The sequence below is a fragment of the Zootermopsis nevadensis genome, unplaced genomic scaffold (assembly GCF_977971745.1).
Source record: "Zootermopsis nevadensis isolate Lab colony 2312 unplaced genomic scaffold, Znev_1.0 Znev_ptg000016l, whole genome shotgun sequence".
NCBI lineage: Eukaryota > Metazoa > Arthropoda > Insecta > Blattodea > Termopsidae > Zootermopsis > Zootermopsis nevadensis.
In genome coordinates this window covers 10,672,387-10,689,987 of record NW_028259148.1, presented here as the reverse complement: position 1 = coordinate 10,689,987, position 17,601 = coordinate 10,672,387, and the positions used below count along the sequence as shown (strand labels likewise).

Here is a 17,601-nt window from a genome sequence, read left to right as displayed (position 1 = left end):
AAAACGTTTGTTCTGTAGTCGTCCGAAGCCTCAGCCGATAAGGTTTTATTTATTTATATTAGTTTAATGTATCTATTTATAAGTTAGTTGATCTATTGGCGACATGTTATTGAAAACATGCCCCTGTAGCATGTCTGTTGGTGAAGACAAAAGAAGCTACATTAACAGAAGGCCTCTTTTGTATAACATTTCGCTTAAGAGCTAAGCCCTATTGTTAAATCTTAAGGTAGGGCAAAGTCTAATGGCACTACCTGTAATAACGGGGTTGACCGATGGCCTTTGAGACCCCTTTGTTACAAAATTTAGGTGTGGGTCCCAAAATTAGGGGATCCAATCAAAACCAAGGATGTGCTGCAGGTACCCCTGGTTTTGGAGAGCCGAGGGTTTTTAGCCGTGTGTGCAGATGCTTCTAGGCCTCTTCCCTTTTGGACATCAAGTAAGTCGGTGGCAAACTGCCCAGCCACAATTCGGCCTTTATAATGGAAATTGTACCAAGTTCGATAACTACCAAAATTTATAACAAATTTGATAAAATATATTGGAACTGCATACATCGGCAGAGGCGAGGTGAAGAAGTGTACCTGTGTGATTTAGTAAGTAATATAGACAGTGTGAACACTTGTGTACAATTTAATTTCAATTTATAACAATAAATCTGGGCTTGTTGAAAACCTACAATTGTGTCATAAGTCCGAGCGTCCGCTGCATCACCGTGAGTCCGGCCGTTACACTAACCTGAGTGTACAGACGGCGTGTTCTATCGGCTGGAGCTACCCTGAGCAACCATCTCTCGTGGACACAAGAGGTCCACTGGCGCCCAACAAATAACCAAGAACAAAATTAAAAGGGAGAAGGTTACAGTTCAGGTTTGTTAAGATACGACATGCTGTGTTAGGTTATTTGAATTACTAAAAACCCATTCGATTGGTATATTGCAAACGCAACAGTAGCCTGTCCGTTGCTGTGGAAGTGTTTCTTGATAGAGTTTTGTGTGATAGAGAAGTTCTAGAAGCAGAGAGAAGTACGATTGTAATAGTGAGTAAGAGACGAGCAGAAAAACATTATTTTCAAGATACAGAATGGCTTCCACGTCAAAACAGAGGAAGTAGTAAAGGCAACATGGGAAGTAGCTTAAGTTGCGGTGATATTCTTATTTTATTTCCATCTTTATTTTTGATTGTGTTTTAAGGATTATAATTTCGTGTCGGTACTCAAGTTACTACGAACTGTGTCACTTCTCGTCTTCTTTGCCATCAAAAATTATCTGGGTCTGTAGAGTGTAATATAACAAAATTATATTAAAGATTTCATTGTCAACAGTGAATTCTATTTCGTATTATACCGCACCATGTGACACGTATTGGGGAAATCGGAAATACAAATGAAGTGCAGCTCTGAAATCCTGAAGGGAAGAATTGTGAAGACACCAATATTAATATAGGACAATATTAAGAAGGAACTTTAAGGAAGTAGACGGAATAATGTGGACTGTATTCAATGGGCTTTAGATAACATCCAGTTCTGGGCTGTTTTGAATATATTTGCACCCGGTCAATAAGGAGGAAATTCTAATTCGTTATCAGTTGTTACGAAGTATTCTGCTCTACGAAATTGGCTGTGGTGTTAACAGGACTGCCATTACGTCGCAGTTGCAAATTTTATAATCTGACTTTCTTTGCTGCTGTAACCACAACAGTTTCTTTCTTCGTCATTAACTAGAATTTATGAACAATTTTTATTCCGGATATTGTTTGAATTACTGACAATCACCTGATTGAGGAATTGTAAAGGCAACAGTTCCCAGTCGTTGCTTGGTTTATGTCTGTATTCAAGTTGAAAACTAATAGAGCAGAAGAGGAAAGTTTAAAGATAAAATGACATTCTCATCGAGAAAGTGTGATAATATCAGAAATACCTCTAGTGGTGGTAATGCATTTGTTTTATTGCCAAATGCCTTATTTGCTTTTTAATTTCGTGTCAGTGTTTGAGTTTTAAGAAAACGTGGAGTATAGTGACTAGGTTCTTGTTAGTTTATACTATGAAAATTATCAGTCTTGGAACGTGCAAAATAACGAAATAATATTAAATAGTCAATTAGAGAAGAATAAATTCATTGGCATCACGTCAGTGATAATGAAACTCAACTTATGGGTTGAGAGAATAGATTGTACACACAGCTGTGTGAAGACCCGATGCATAGATACGTGGCATAATACTGCAATATTCTGGGAACCGGTGAGGTCATTTATAAAAAGTTTTGTTAAACGTGAGTTACACATTATAAATACCAAGAACTGGTTCTGCTTGGAAATTTGTATTGCGATTGAACATACTTTGTATATATACCCAATCTAATCAGGGTGTTGTCTTGGCTCGTCAAACAAAGTAACATTATTTTAATATATATTTATTTATTATTTCAGTCTATACACAAACTTAGTTTTTAAAATGTTGTAGTTTTAAAGATGAAAATAACAATAAAAAACCTGAGGATGATGCAATAGCATCGAAACATGTCGTAAAAATAATAATGCGCTGAAATGTAACATCGAAATAACGATGAAAAGCGCTAAATTTTAATTTTAACAACATTTTAAAAACTAAGTTTGTGTATAGACTGAAATAATAAATAAATATATACTGAATTTTAACACAAACATGACGCATCTAAACTATAAAATTATTTTAATAATGTGTGTAAGATAATGGTGCTTTATGTAATGCCTGCACAAACGTTAATTGAAAATATTTGCTGGAAGCTGGATTAACTTTGATATAAAGTCAATTTATTGAAACTTATATTTGGCTATTATTTCGAAAATGAAACATTTGCGACCCCATGTTCATAGGAACATTTTTTCTTATTTTTGATCCTGGAACACGCACACGAAGTTTGTAAACAAACTTCTGACTCACCCTGTATAGGTATCATCCTCGACTCACAGAAAGAGAAGGAAACTGCTGGAAAGAATGACGTGTTAGCTTCCTTTTCTTCTTTTCTCATCGTCACTTGATACGCTAGTATGTTAAGGCTGCTTAAATAGTGACTTTTGAGTTTAGCATTAATGACACTTGGTCATTACAGTAAACCCTCTGATTAACGGACTAACAGTGGAGAAGGGGTATCTGTTAATGACATTTGTCTGTTAAATTGCATGATTGTTTTAATGATTGTTTAATTTTAACCGTCTAATCACAATAAAATATATATTAAATATTAAAATATTATTACTACAATTATAATCATCACAATATGACGCAACATTATCATCTCATGTTTTTATGATGTTAGTAATGCATCCTTAGACCATAATTTCCGTTAGGAACACTAAGAAATAGACTATTAATATAAACTGAAGACCTTCAATGGCACAAGATTCACAGGGGAAAGAGGTATTTAACCAAAAATAAATCCAGTGGGCATTTGTGGACATCTCTGGTTTAAATGAACAAAGTCCATTAAAATGAAAAAGTCTAGTAATGGCTTGCGTAAAAAAATTACAATACCAGTACAAACTAACTAACTAACTAACTATATGGCTTACAGAACCCGAAGGTTCATCACCGAATTAACCAAAGCCCTCCACCGGACCCTGTCCTGGACCAACAAAATCCAGTCTCCTTCATCTCCTATCTTCCATAGATCCCGCCTGACATTATCCTCCCATCTACGTCTAGGTCTCCCCAGATGTGTCTTCCCCTCAGGCGCCCATTTCTAGCACAAAAACAAAATGTATGACTTTTCAAGGAGTTGAGTAGTAACCAACAATGAAATAATAGAGGAAGTTGCATCATTTGATTATTTAGGCTGTAACGTCTCCTATTGTTACAAGGAAGATGTGTGGCACAACACGTCGAATGCTTAAAAACAAAACGCTAAGAGAGACTCAACTCAAATTTTATAAGGTCAACATATGGCTGTGGAAATTGGTCCCTAACCCGCTCAGATAAGCAGATGATTGAGTCCAGCGTAATGAGATTTTTACGAAGTATTACTGGCTACACATTATCTTACATACAGAAAAAACCCCTTGAAGTCGGAACAGGCCAAAGGTCTAAACCGTGAAGTTGAAGAAAGTGTTTTGGTTAGCCCCACCCCCGTTGACGTCTTAAGCAGGGTATCGATTGCGCTCGGCTGCCGCGCGAGGCAATATTCGTTGCTTTGCCTCGCAAAGTCGATACCATGTTGCCGCGCTCGAACTTGGCGCGCGTCGAGCCAAATCGGAGGGGTTCTTTGTCCCGCGGCAAAGGGAATTTCAGTGTGCTGTGCTCTCTGTTGAGACGGTCTTGTGGCGTTCCGGTGTTATTTCGCGGCAAAATGGAGAATGAAAAGTGTCTAGCTCTCACACAGATTTATAAATCTAAAGAGGTGTTGTGGAATTCAAAAAGTGCTAATTACCATAACAAAATTATACGCGAGGACGCATGGAAGTACATAGGTGACGAAATAAAAATGCCAGTTCAGGATTTAAAAAAGAAGATGACAATTCAAATGTCATATCTCGCATAATGGGGATGGACTGCATCTGAATGGACGGGGAAGGAGACGATTAGGACAACTGTACGCTAGAGTTAGTGGACTTGATGGTGGAGGAGCAGCACGAAGGAAGACGTGACACGTTTGGGTGGACGGCACTCACAGAACGAGGACAACCAGGGAAACGCGGCATTCATCAACTGGAGAACGGAAGGCTTTGCATGAAATAAGGGGAACAGAGACGAGTAAATTGGTGAGTAGGGAAACTGAAGCTAGGACAGGGGCAGAAACTTTAACTTCGGTAGCAGCATATAGGGTTGAAGGCAATTCGTTAGTGGTGCTGCAGGTTAACTGTAGGAGTATCTATAATAAAGCCTTAGAGCTTTGGAATTTAGTTGACACGTATAACCCCGATATTGTTATAGGCACGGAGTCTTGGCTTAAAGAAGATATTAGCAATGCTGAAGTTTTCAGGACAGATTTTACAACTTTCAGGAGAGATAGGTCTGCCCGTGGTGGTGGGGTTTTCATATGTGTTAAACATTTCATTGCCTGTACGGAGTTATGGGTAGATGAGGATTTTGAAATGATTGCGGTAGAAGTGAAAGGAATAGATACAAAATATTCGTGGGAAATTATAGGAATATACAGAGCTCCTAACGAGGACATGCGAGTTTTTGAAAGATTGGCAGCACGAACTAGTCATTTAGGAAATTCTACGAAGCGTAGTATCATTGGGGGTGATTTAAATTTGCCCTACGCAGATTGGAAGGGAAACGTGGAAGGTACTAGCAGAAGTCAGGCATTTATAAATAGACTGGTATGGGAAAATGGGTACAAGCAGGTAGTCGATAGGCCAACCCGAGGGGATGCATTGCTGGATGTTTACCTGGTCCGGCCTGAAAGTTCGCTCACCTCTTGCAGCATTGTGCAGGGGATCAGTGACCACAGTGGGGTATTATTAGAAGTGGAATGGGAAGACAAAATCCGTGAACCGCAGGTAGAAAGATTAGTCCCCATGTTCCATAAAACAAATGTTTTAGGATTACAAAACTTTCTTCGGGAAAAGTTTAAATTATGGGCTGGAAATGGTAGTAGCGTGGAAGAGATATGGGAAAGTTATAAGGATATAGTCTTCGAGGGTATCGATCGTTTTGTACCTCAAAGAATCCTGAGTAAAAATCCGGATCCGGAATACTATACCAAGGAAGTGAAACGTCTGAAGGTAAAGGTGAGGAGGGTTTATAATAAGAGAAATTCTGGAGGGCAGTACCAAGCGGAGCTGAAACGGTTATCCAAGGAGTTGTTGATAGTAAAAAAGAAGGCTCAGGAGACATTCTTAACTTCGGTCTTGCAAAGCGAAGGGAGAAGCTGGACAGAGTTTTACAAATATGTTAAAAGACGTAAGGGTAATAGAGAAACTATTCCTGCAATCAAGGGCGTTAAAGGAAACCTCATCACAGATCAAATAGAAAAGGCCAACTCCCTAAACGCTTATTATGCGTCGGTATTCAGTTGCGAACGGATAATTTCGCTAAATAACCAGCTAATCCAATCAACAGATTCAGATAAAACGTTTACCATTAGTATCAATATCATAAGGAAACGGATAGCAGCAATCGGGAAAAATAAATCCGTCGGACCAGATGGCATCCCCGGGGAAATTTTAAAGTTAGGTGGGGAAGCAATGATTCCATACCTTGCGCGTCTGCTGGAGGTAACGATGAACAACAATTCTATCCCAGGGGACTGGAAGAAGGCTATAGTGGTCCCTATTTATAAAGGGGGAGATCGATCGGTAGTTGGGAACTATAGACCGGTCAGTTTAACATCGGTGGTTTGTAAGCAAATGGAGCACGTTATAGCAGGGTATCTAAGGCAAGTCTGGGAAAGGAGTGGTTATATGAGGGTCAACAAGGGTTTAGACCAGGGTACTCATGCGAAAGTCAAGTAGTCACGGTTTGTCAAGATGTTGCTGATTCATTGGACGAGGGAATCAAGACTGATGCGGTTATAATAGATTTCTCAAAGGCATTCGATTTAGTCCCACACGATAGGCTGATTACAAAAATTGCTGCAACCGGTGTGGACTTGAGGGTAGTGTTATGGGTAAAGGAATTTCTCTTAGGACGTTCGCAAAGAGTAAGAGTGGACGGACAGCTATCTCATGAAGTCAGGGTAACGTCAGGAGTGCCGCAAGGGAGCGTATTAGGTACCTTGCTATTCCTAGCTTATGTTAATGATATTTGGAAAAAACATTGATTCAAATATACGGCTTTTCGCTGATGATTGTATAGTATACAGGAAAATAATGGATAGTAGTGACATTGATAAGTTACAGACAGATATGAATAGATTATGGGAATGGGCGGTAGAAAATGAAATGAAGATAAATCCAGGTAAAAGTAAAGCAGTCAGCTTCAATAGAGCTAGGGTGAAGGATAAGCTGAGTTACTTTTTCGGGGATCAATTAATTCCAGAGGCAAATAGCTTTAAGTACTTAGGAATACTTATTCGCAGTGATCTGAGCTGGGCAGATCATGTGAATTATACACTAATTAAAGCATGGAAGGCTCTCCATTTCGTATTGCGTATACTAAAAAAGGGAAATAACAATACGAAACGTTTAGCTTATACGTCGCTAGTGAGACCGATACTTGAATATGGAGCTGTGTGTTGGGACCCTTACAGGGAAGGTCAGGTAAGAGCCCTAAATCGGGTGCAGAAGAGAGCGGCTAAATTTGCAAATTTCACGAACGAATCTGGTTGGGAAACATTGGCACAGCGTAGATTGATAGCCCGAATGTGCGCCCTTTTCAAAGCATACACGGGGGGCCGGGCTTGGAAAATGATAGAGGATAGATTATTAAAGCCATGCTACCTGGGCAGGGACGATCATACTCGGAAAATTAGGACTAGGAAACAAAGAACGGATGTAGGCAAATATTCCTTTGTAAATAGGACCATAAGAAGCTGGAACCAATTACCTCCAGGCGTGCTAGAGTCTTTCCCCTGTAAATTAGGCACCTTTAGAAAGAGGGTCAGAAAAGTAGTTACAAGCTAAGGGTTATTAAGTTGGGAATAAATGGTGATAAGGGAAGTGAAGTGTCTTAGTCTCCAAGTGATGAAGGGCTGTAGTTCTTTGGGATAAAATTTTCATGTACTGAGAGCGGACTTTATATTCTACTCTAAGTATTGTGATTAATTAGTGGATGTGTGTTTTTTTTATTGGATGTCAGATGTTTTATTTTGAGTGTGGTATGTTGTATTGTTGTGTCTCATTGTATTGTTGTGTGAGTGCATCAGTTCATGGCGTTTGTAATACATTACAGTTATTGTCTTATGTCTAGGTGGTATTAAATTCTTTTTTTTTTTAAGTTAAGTACTTGAGGTTGGATGGTTTTGTAATTTATGAGTTGGTTGATTTTGAGTGGGATGTGATGTTTTTGTTGTGTCCATTTTTATTGTTTTGTTCTGTCTCTGTGTTGATGTATCTCATTGTTTGTGTGTTATATTGTTTTTGTTGTGTCCTTTTTTATTGTTTTGTTCTGTCTCTGTGTTGATGTATCTCATTGTTTGTTGTGTCTTATTGTTTTTGTTGTGTCCTTTTGTTTATTGTTTTGTTCTGACTCATTGTGTTGATGTATCTCAATGTTTGTGTGTCATATTGTTTTTGTTGTGTCCTTTTTTTATTGTTTTGTTCTGTCTATATGAAGCTCACTCGTTCGAGTTTGAGCAGCTCCTTGGCGAGGCTCAGTAAGCTACCCCTTAAACCTCATCAGAAGCTTACACTCCTAAAGGATTACCTAGTACCCCACTACCTGCATCAGCTGGTTTTAGCCGTGCCAGCTATCTCTACACTGAGAGAAATTGATCAAGAAATGCGGGTAGAAATAAAACGATTTATGCACTTGCCGATGAGCATTACCAACGGTATTATATACTGCGGCAAGAGAGACGGGGGTCTAGGTTTTCCAAAGCTGGAACACCTAGTGACTAGAGTGAGTCTTGGTGCCGGACTCAGGTTTGTACAGTCCGATGATCCAGCTATTCGAGCCCTCCTTGGTAATGCCAGCACGACTGCACGTCTCGAGCGTCTGGCAAAATCCGCGAGACTGCCATATCCGAACACTGCGGCAGACCTTAGACAATTTAAAACTCGCATGCAGAAGGAGGAGCTCAAACGATGGTCGGCACAGTTGGGCCAGGGGCGGGCGGTTGACAGCCTGGCTGGGGATAAAGTGGGGAACTCCTTTTTGTATGACCCCACGCTGTTGAAGCCATGTCGGTTTATAACAGCCCTGCAGGAAATAGAACCACGTTCAACCGCGCCGTACCCCAAGCGGATCTTAGTTGCCATAAATGTGCTGCGGCCAAGGAGACACTAGCACATATTTTAGGCCAATGCACATTTACTAAAGCAGCTACGATCCGCCGCCATAATAAGATACGTGATCTCAATATGGACAAAGTTTTAGAAAGTGATACAGCCGCAGAAGTTACTAAGGAACCAAAACTCCATAGCGACTTGGGGAAACTCAAACCCGATCTGGTTATAAAGAACCGGGCCGGGGTCTTTGTGATCGACGTAACCGTCCGCCACGAAGATGGGGATTACCTGAAAGTCGCTAAACTTGAAAAAGAAACAAAGTACGGTATCCTTCTGCCGGCTATGCAACGGGAGCGGGCTGTCCCGTCTGCTGAAGTCATGCCCATTGTTGTTGGGAATAGAGCTATGCCAGTCGACACCATAAAATGTCTGGAAAAGTTGGGCATAGATAGGAGCCATCAGAAGACTATCTCTCTGATGGCGCTAAGAAGCTCCATAGAGATATATCATGCGTTTATGGACTACAATCGTCAAATCCTCTAACACTATGGGCACGCTACCTGCTCATATCTGGGGGCTGCAACCTCTCCTAACCAGTGTAGGTTCTCCAGCTATGTAGTAGGTGAGGGTCAGGAGTTCGACCCTCGTTAAGCATAGCCCTCTTCGTATAAATTTGAATGTTAATTTTAATTTGGCTTGACTTGAATCAAAAATTTCTTAATTTGGCCCTTTACAGCCATTATTATTATTATTATTATTATCACTGTTATTGTTCATGTCTTTCATTTACTTGTTATCTCTTTTTAATGTTTTATGCGGCCCTTTATACCGCCATTGTTAAATTTGTTATCTTAGTTCTAAGTTATACGCCTCTGTTTGGTGTTTGTACTGTTGTACAATTTTATCCTACACCTTCATATGTTTTGGTGGTTGTACATGTGTACAATTTTAACTCGTACAAGTACAGATCTTTTAATTGTTGTTAATTATTTCTAAATCCCCCACCTTCATTTGTTTTGGTGGTTGTACTTGTAGTACAATTTTAGCCAGTACATGTAGTACACGTAGCATTAGAAATTTTATTTGTAAATGAAGAGTGGTGCAAGCCGTGGGTGGTTCCCTCGGCGGCGGGTCGACTGTAGTCGAGTGGACGCCTCCGCGAGGCCTTTCTCGGTAATACACAACACTAGTGCGGCTAAGATCCACCCCCAGTTTAGGGGTCCCGCTTGCGCTGATTTTCTAACAACAGCTATCCCGTTCCCAGGGTTGGTGGTGTAATTTTCTATTCATGGTGGTAGGCGAAATGTGAGTAGCCCTCTACCATTTACGGTCTCACAACTATGGGTTACCACGCCCCACAAGTGGGAAGTTGGTGCTTGAGATCTAGTTCAGTGCACCTAGAAATAGCCAAATGCCTCGTCATCTAATTAGTGACGCGCATGAATGGATTAACGAGTTTCCCACTGTCCCTCATCTCCTGCCCAGACTGTCAGGGAAAGATTTTTGAATTATTTTAACAGTGTGGGATCTGTGCCATGGCAAAATGATTATGTTTTGCCGGAAAATATTCTGCAACGCCACAATACAGTATAAACGTAACTAATTCGGAATGTATGTACTGTAACCGTCCCTTTGGTTCAACCACACGTCATTCTGCTTCTCGCTGTTGTTTTAGCCTGGTGCTCAGGTGGTTACAGCTTTTATTTACGTGGGGTATGTGTGGAGATATTGTAGGGAATTTTTGACGGTGGTGTGGGGTTGTCGGCGAGCAAGAGCCTCCGACGCCCAGGGAATATACGTGGAGCAGATGGTGAGGCGGCTTTAGCACAGATGGAGCGACTTCTCTTCTCTTGTTGCTGTGATATTTCGGAGAAGCTTATATTCGTAATTACACTTCTAATAAGCGGCTCAATGATTCGGCTGTTGCGTTTGATAGAAACGTGTCTTCTCGATGGAAGGATTAAAACTTGAGAGTGCCTTCCCCCGTAACCACAGTAGCCCTTAAATACTCCTGCATTAAGTAATTGTTATTAAATTTGACTTAAATGCGGCGATCTGATTCGTTCCCCATAACGGCGGGAACGCGCCTATAAGCTGTATTCAAATTCAATTGGTCCGTCGCAATGAAGCGATGGTCGTAATGAAGTCATCACCCTACATCTGGAAGGGGTACATTAAAAGTCTGGGGTGGCTTGAGTATTTTTTTGTTTATGTCTGGCTCCCTCCGGACAGAATGTCGAGGAGGGAGACCCCCTGAAAGATAAGAAAGTGCCATTCAATCTTCTTCAGAATTCAAACTCCAAAGCCGTCATCAAAGGGATCCCTCCCTCCACTCCTCCCAAAGTCATACAGGAAGAGCTGCAGGCAATGGGATTTCTTGTCCAGAATGACATCCCCATGACTGTGTGGCGAGACAAGAGCCAATTGTCCATGCATATATTAGAGCTAGAGAACATATCCCAAAGCCATAAAATATTAGAACTGAAGAGTCTATGTTACATTAAAACCAAAGTGGAGCCATACAGGACTCTGACTGTCCCGCCTCAGCGCGTGCAGTGCCAACAATTCTACCACGTGGCGGCCAGCTGTCAGGCCCCTGCGGCTACTGCTCCGGGAGCCATTGTTCATGGGAGTGCACGGCCCGACTCGAGCCGGATTTTATCCCAACGTGCGCCCTTTGCAAGATCGGCGACCACAGCTCCAGATTCCGGGACTGCCCATTTTTCCAGGCCCTTATGGAAAAAGAGGGCAGGCTCAACCAGAAGAAGGCTACGGGAAAACCCTTCAACGCTGGTCCTGTCCAACAGCCAGCCCTCCCTAGACCAACGCCTGGAACAGACCATTGGTCTTCGGCACCCACACGGGTACGCCGACGCATCAATCCTTCGTGCAGCCAACCAACATTCCTTTCCGCTGCCAATTTATTCCGAACCAAGTGCACTTGCCTCCCACTCAACCCCGGAATCTGGTCCCACGGACCACCCACCCTTCTCACAGTACCTGCACACCCCGCGGCCCAAACTTGGGTCAGTTGCCTCAGTACTCCGAGGAAAATCCCGTAGCACAACAGACCACTCGCAGAACCCCATCCCCTCTTCAGAAGTAGAGAGAGACGGGAATAAAACAAACACTTCCCAACCGACCGCACCTTAAAGGACAAAGGCCAGGTCCGACACACTGTCTCACCCCCCCGGACAAGGACAAAAGCGTACCGTAACGGGACCCCAGTCGCAGCCTGAACACCGTCCGCCAGCACAGACAAACATCCACAACAGCCAGACTCCGTTGCCACGTCAGCAGCGCTAAGGAAATTTCTACACCGACCGCCAAATCAGAGACTTTTGACAATATAGTCAGGTCATTCAATTCTTCTTTCTCCTTCCAGTGCCTCCTCCAACCACTAACAGCCATGCTCTTCCAGTTTGTCCAACATCCCTACGAAAGTGCCCTACCTGTTATCTTCAATACATTCCTAACACAACTGCTCGGCATTAATTATGGCTTCCTTGTCCAATAATATGAACATAGTGTTTTGGAATGCCAGATGCATAAGCAATAAAAAATCCGAATTCTTCAGCTACTTGGAAACAAACAACATCCCAATATCCAACATCACTATTGAATGAAACGCACCTAAAGTCAGCTGTGAAATTCAAATGCCCCAACTATCATGTGTACAGGTCCGACAGAGAGGAGCGACCAGGTGGAGGCACAGCTATCTTAATACGAAAGCAAATCCTTCTACCAAAATTACAGCACATGGAAGCCACTGCGATCCAGCTGCATATTAACAAGGAACAGATTACTTTAATTTCAATCTATAACCTGCCAGGCCAATTAGTGGTGAGTGACCTCGACCTTTTACTACAAAAGGGCAGTAAAGTTATTCCTGCGGGTGACTTCAACGCGAAGCACAACATGTGGCATTCCATCAGGAGTAACGCCCCGGGACAAACATTGCTCAACCACTACAACAAAAATGACTACTTAATCGCCGCCCCCATTAAGGCTCCCGCACACCAGAGCGGTGGCGGTCACGGTGGCGATCAAGTCCTTTCACACCATACAACGCGGTGGTAGCGATCAGTTTGAAAAATCGCGTAAGCACAACATCGTAAACGATGCAGCGATTATCTCGTCTGGAAGAAGAAGCGTTACTTTTGGCAGCGCTAGTTGATGATGAGGAGAAGCAGCAAGCCAGGTAATTATTCCTTTTATTGTGTACAATTGTAGAAATTTTAAAAGTAATTACAAATATTAACATCACAATTAATATATTTTTCAGAAAGAAGCGTAAGAAAACGTGGATTCACGACCTTAATCTACTTCGTGAACATGAAGGAGAATTTCATACTTTATATCGGCAACTGCGACAACATGAAGGACGTTTCTATATTTACTTTCGGATGCCAATTGAATGCTTTGATGATGTACTGGACCTATTTAAGGGAGATATAAGGAAGAAATGTACGAAGTACAGTGACGCGGGCAGCGATGAAACTCGACAAGCTGCATCTGATCGCCACCGCGGAGTAGAACGCTGCCCGCAAGACCGCTGCCTGCCTGAAAGCGTCTATAAGTTCAGCAGGAAATATCTGACAGCCACCGCCATCGCGCCTGCCACCGCCACCGCTCTGGTGTGCGGGAGCCTTTAACCCTACTCACGTTCCGGATAGCGACCCGGCAAGAGCTGACGTCTTGGACCTCGCGGTATAAACAACGTCCAATCTCACCATGATATCAAAACCTTAGGCTTTCTGTCCCACTCAGATCATAAACCTGTCATGCTAACAATACGTGGCCCAGTTCAAACTGACCTCCCGAAAACCACGTTTGTCTATAAAGACGCTAACTGGTAACTCTTCCAGTCTGTGGTTAACAACAACTTAAACACCACACTCCTAGCAAACAAAGCGACACCTCCGGAAATATAGACTACGCAGTCACCCAACTTACCAACGTGCTACAACTAACCATCAAGCAATCAGTTCCAAGCAAAACCAGGACCTTCAGTTCAATGCAAATAGCACTGTCGACAAGACTGCTAATCCGGGAACGCAATAAATTGCGAACAACGTGGCAAAGGACGCACAACGTCGCCCTTCGCCCCCGCATAAACCCCCTAAAACACCAAATAGACGCGGCCATTAAAAATCAGCTAAACGACACCTGGCAACATACGCTGCAAGGGCTAGACACCAGTAATAACGGGGATATTTGGCGAATTACAAAAAGTTTAACAAACAGCACCACTTACATACCCCCCTTGAAATTTAACGGTAGATCCCCCGTCACACATGACGAAAAGGTGACCCTCTTTGCAGACACACTACAGGACATTTTTACGACCGACACGGACTTAGACCCTGATTTCACTCAACAGACTGAGCACACTGTCAGGGATTTTCGGTAAGAAAAACAAACTACAAAGAATTAGGCTGGGTAATTCGCCATCTCAAATCGCGCAAAGCAGCTGGTCCCGATGGCATACAGAATATCGTATTAAGAAACTTGCTCCCACCAGCCCTCAAATTCATAGCCACGCTTTTCAACGCTTCAATAACAAACAACTACTTCCCGTCTCAGTGGAAGGTTGCAAAAATAATCATGCTTCCCAAGCCGGACAAGGATCAGTCCTCACCACTTAACTACAGGCCAATCAGCCTCTTAAATTCGCTCGCCAAAATATTAGAAAAAATACTCTTGAAACGTCTAAACGCTCAGCTAAAAAAATTAAAATTAATACGGGAAGACCAATATGGATTTAAAAAAGGTCACTCAACCACTCACGCACTGACAAGCCTCATTGAACGCATTACCCTGGGATTCAATAACAAAACAACACTAGCCCTCTTTTTGGACATTGAAAGAGCTTTCGACAAGGTGTGGACAACCGGACTCATTTCTAAACTCATCAGGGCCGGAATTCCCGCACAGTTTATCCATATTATGCACAACTACCTGAATAACAGAGTCTTCACGGTTGTCCATGGAAATTCGGAATCTACACGGCGTCCCATTCAGGCAGGAGTCCCCAAGGCAGCCTGTTAGGGTCAGTATTATTCAATATTTATATAAATAATTTACCACCCTTAGAAAAAGACAAAATTGTGGCCGTCTCAATCTACGCTGATGATACGAGCATCACTGCTCGATCAGGCAGCATACAATTAGCGGCAAATAAACTGAATAAAGCAATTACAACTTTCGAGTCTTGGTTTGAAAAATAGAGGATTAAGATTAACGTCAATAAATACTCGGTGGCATTATTCTCGAAACGGCTGACACACCTCCGCAGCGAAGTATCTTCCCTGAAGATCTTTGGAGCAACCATCCCCCGGGTAAATGAAGTCAAATACCTTGGCGTCATCCTGGACCGCAAACTCACCTACAGATCACACATAAGTAAAGCAGTGCGCAGAGCCAACCACAGGCTCAGACAACTCTATCCAATCCTTAACAAGTCCTCCTCCATCAACATTAACCTAGCACTTACAATCTATAAAACACTCCTACGCCCAATAATAACGTACGCAGCCCCTGCATGGGGACACGCGGCCAAAACACACATCAGTAAGCTCCAAGTTTTTCAGAACAAGGTGCTAAGAATTATCACGAAACTCCCATGGGTAACGTCAATCGAAATGTTACATGAGCAAACTGGCATGGAGACGTTCCGCAACCATGTCAGGAAGCTAGCAAATAAATTTTACGCTAAAAGTCAAGTAAGTGAGAACTCCCAAATCAAGCAATTAGGTCAATATGACCCCATTTATGACAAATACAGTTGACCGCGGGCCCTACTAGGGGACTGATCCTGCACATACCCTACTAATTGCAAGTATTTAAACAAACTAAAGTCCTTTTTGGGCGAAACTGTACTCATTTTTAGCCAGCCGCTCATCGGAGGACGCTCTAGCGGAACCCCTGCCATGGACCAGACCACGAAGCCAACAGATGAAGAAGACCATGGACACACGGATGACCTGCATTCATCATACTATGTTGTATTATTGCACCACATGTACCTGACTTTATCAATAAAGCCCATGGCACAAGTTAGGGAAACCTAGGGGTCGTACAAATTCCTCTTTTGTCTGCCGGACCCCTGGCTAGTAGTCAGTGCGCATCCGGAAGGTCATGCGACCGGCCATCTCGACACAGGTTTTCCTGTCTTCAAGCAAATGCTGAGATGGTTCCCAAGTTCCAAGTTGCCACTGCATGCTTCTCATGCAGCCCTCCCGATTTAAATTAATCAAAATTTACCCCCCCCCCCCTCAGCAGGAACTTCTAAATTATGTACTAAACTTCCAAATCAATAGCCTCAGCTTTCTCTAATACAAAATTCAAAATTCCGTCTTCTCTGCCAATTATCGCACTAACGTCTTCACTCTTACTTTATCCTTAACAGAAGGACGAGAGGGCATTTCCTGGGGACCTTCTAACTATAAGATGCTCTTTCTCCCCCCTGATATCGAAGTGTCACTTACTTCTTCCCCCATCAATTTCTTTCTCTCTCTCTCTCGGAGCCTAGAAGGTAGCCTAGCAGAAACCGAGGGCGTGCAGAGTGACTCTTGTTTCAGGCTTATCATTCCATTTCAGAGACTGGTAGTTGACGACTAGACGTGCCTGTAAAAACTATGTATTCAAGTAGTGGCAGTGACGATGAGGAATTACTGGATAGCTGTGCTTCTAAATGGTTCTTGTTGCGACAATAATTATCTCTGCGGGAGTATCAAGTGCATCCAGTCAATGTCGACACAAATAATTTTGGAGAATATCACCATCTCTAGAAAAAGTTAAGAAATTATCCAAGTAGATTTTTCGAGTACTTAAAAATGGAAATCGAAACGTTTGATTATATTTTGAGTGTGACAAGCGAAAAGATGCAGAAGAAATGGAAAAACTGTCATGCAAATCCCATCGTGCAGGAAGAACGACTTGTGCTTACATTGACGTATGCTGAAATAGTTTTAGTGCCAAAGTGCAGTAATATATATATATAAGTTTATCATAAGAGATAGGCTGACGTATAATTACGTTTATTTTGTACTAACGTTCATTCTGCAATGTTAAGTACAAAAGACTTTTTTTCGTACGTGCATACGGGCCGAAATACTCAAAGCGCCAAGATTATCAGAGATGGTTTCGGAATGTATTGTAACATAGGTTCTTGTTCCACACATTGAGACTAAGCAGACTTAATACGAGACGCCTTCAAATGTGTGTCTGGCCCATGTAACTTACAGCTGGGTCTTTAGGGGTGATACATTTTCTGTGGCGCCATTCCCTGTAACATATCGCTCATGTGTATGAGTGGGGTCGCATTCCAGAGGAGAATGACATTAAACCTCTTGACCTGACTGTTCACCCCACCAAAAACCCCATCTCGTTTGATGTTCTATATAAGCTCATGACCCCAGAGCACAGCATCAGGTGATCTTGAAGTCATAGCATATACTTCGTGTAACTTTACTGTTCAACTTTACTATACACCTTTGTTCTTTGTCTTGAGTTTTGAATAAAACTCTTCTTATTAGAAAATACGAACTGACTATCTTCTACAATTGGAATACCTGGTTATTTCAACTTATCACATCCAAGGAAGCCGATTAACAACTTTACCTCAGGCACTTCCAAACATATTACAATATGTCCGTAGGAATCGAGTTGCTCATTTGCAAACTGCGTAATAAAACGCAAATCAACTTTTCCACGTCCATTTTGCACGGCACCTGTAACTAACATACAAATTCATTACCTGCATGGAATACAAATCGTACTTTGCGCATGC

The 17,601-nt window shown here is 42.2% G+C and overlaps 1 long non-coding RNA gene across 3 annotated transcripts in view; it reads right to left on the bottom strand.

Annotated features, from left to right (window-relative positions):
* The window catches only part of LOC110832533 (uncharacterized), a 97,935-nt gene that overhangs the window by 40,085 nt on the left and 40,249 nt on the right, over positions 1–17,601 (bottom strand). Inside the window, exon 4 of one of the 3 annotated variants that reach the window (XR_015535395.1) lies at positions 17,530–17,548. The exons of the other annotated variants lie outside the window; for them this stretch is intronic. This is a non-coding gene — a long non-coding RNA (uncharacterized LOC110832533). Of the gene's footprint in view, positions 1–17,529; positions 17,549–17,601 lie in introns of those variants that run through there. 3 annotated transcript variants of the gene reach the window in all.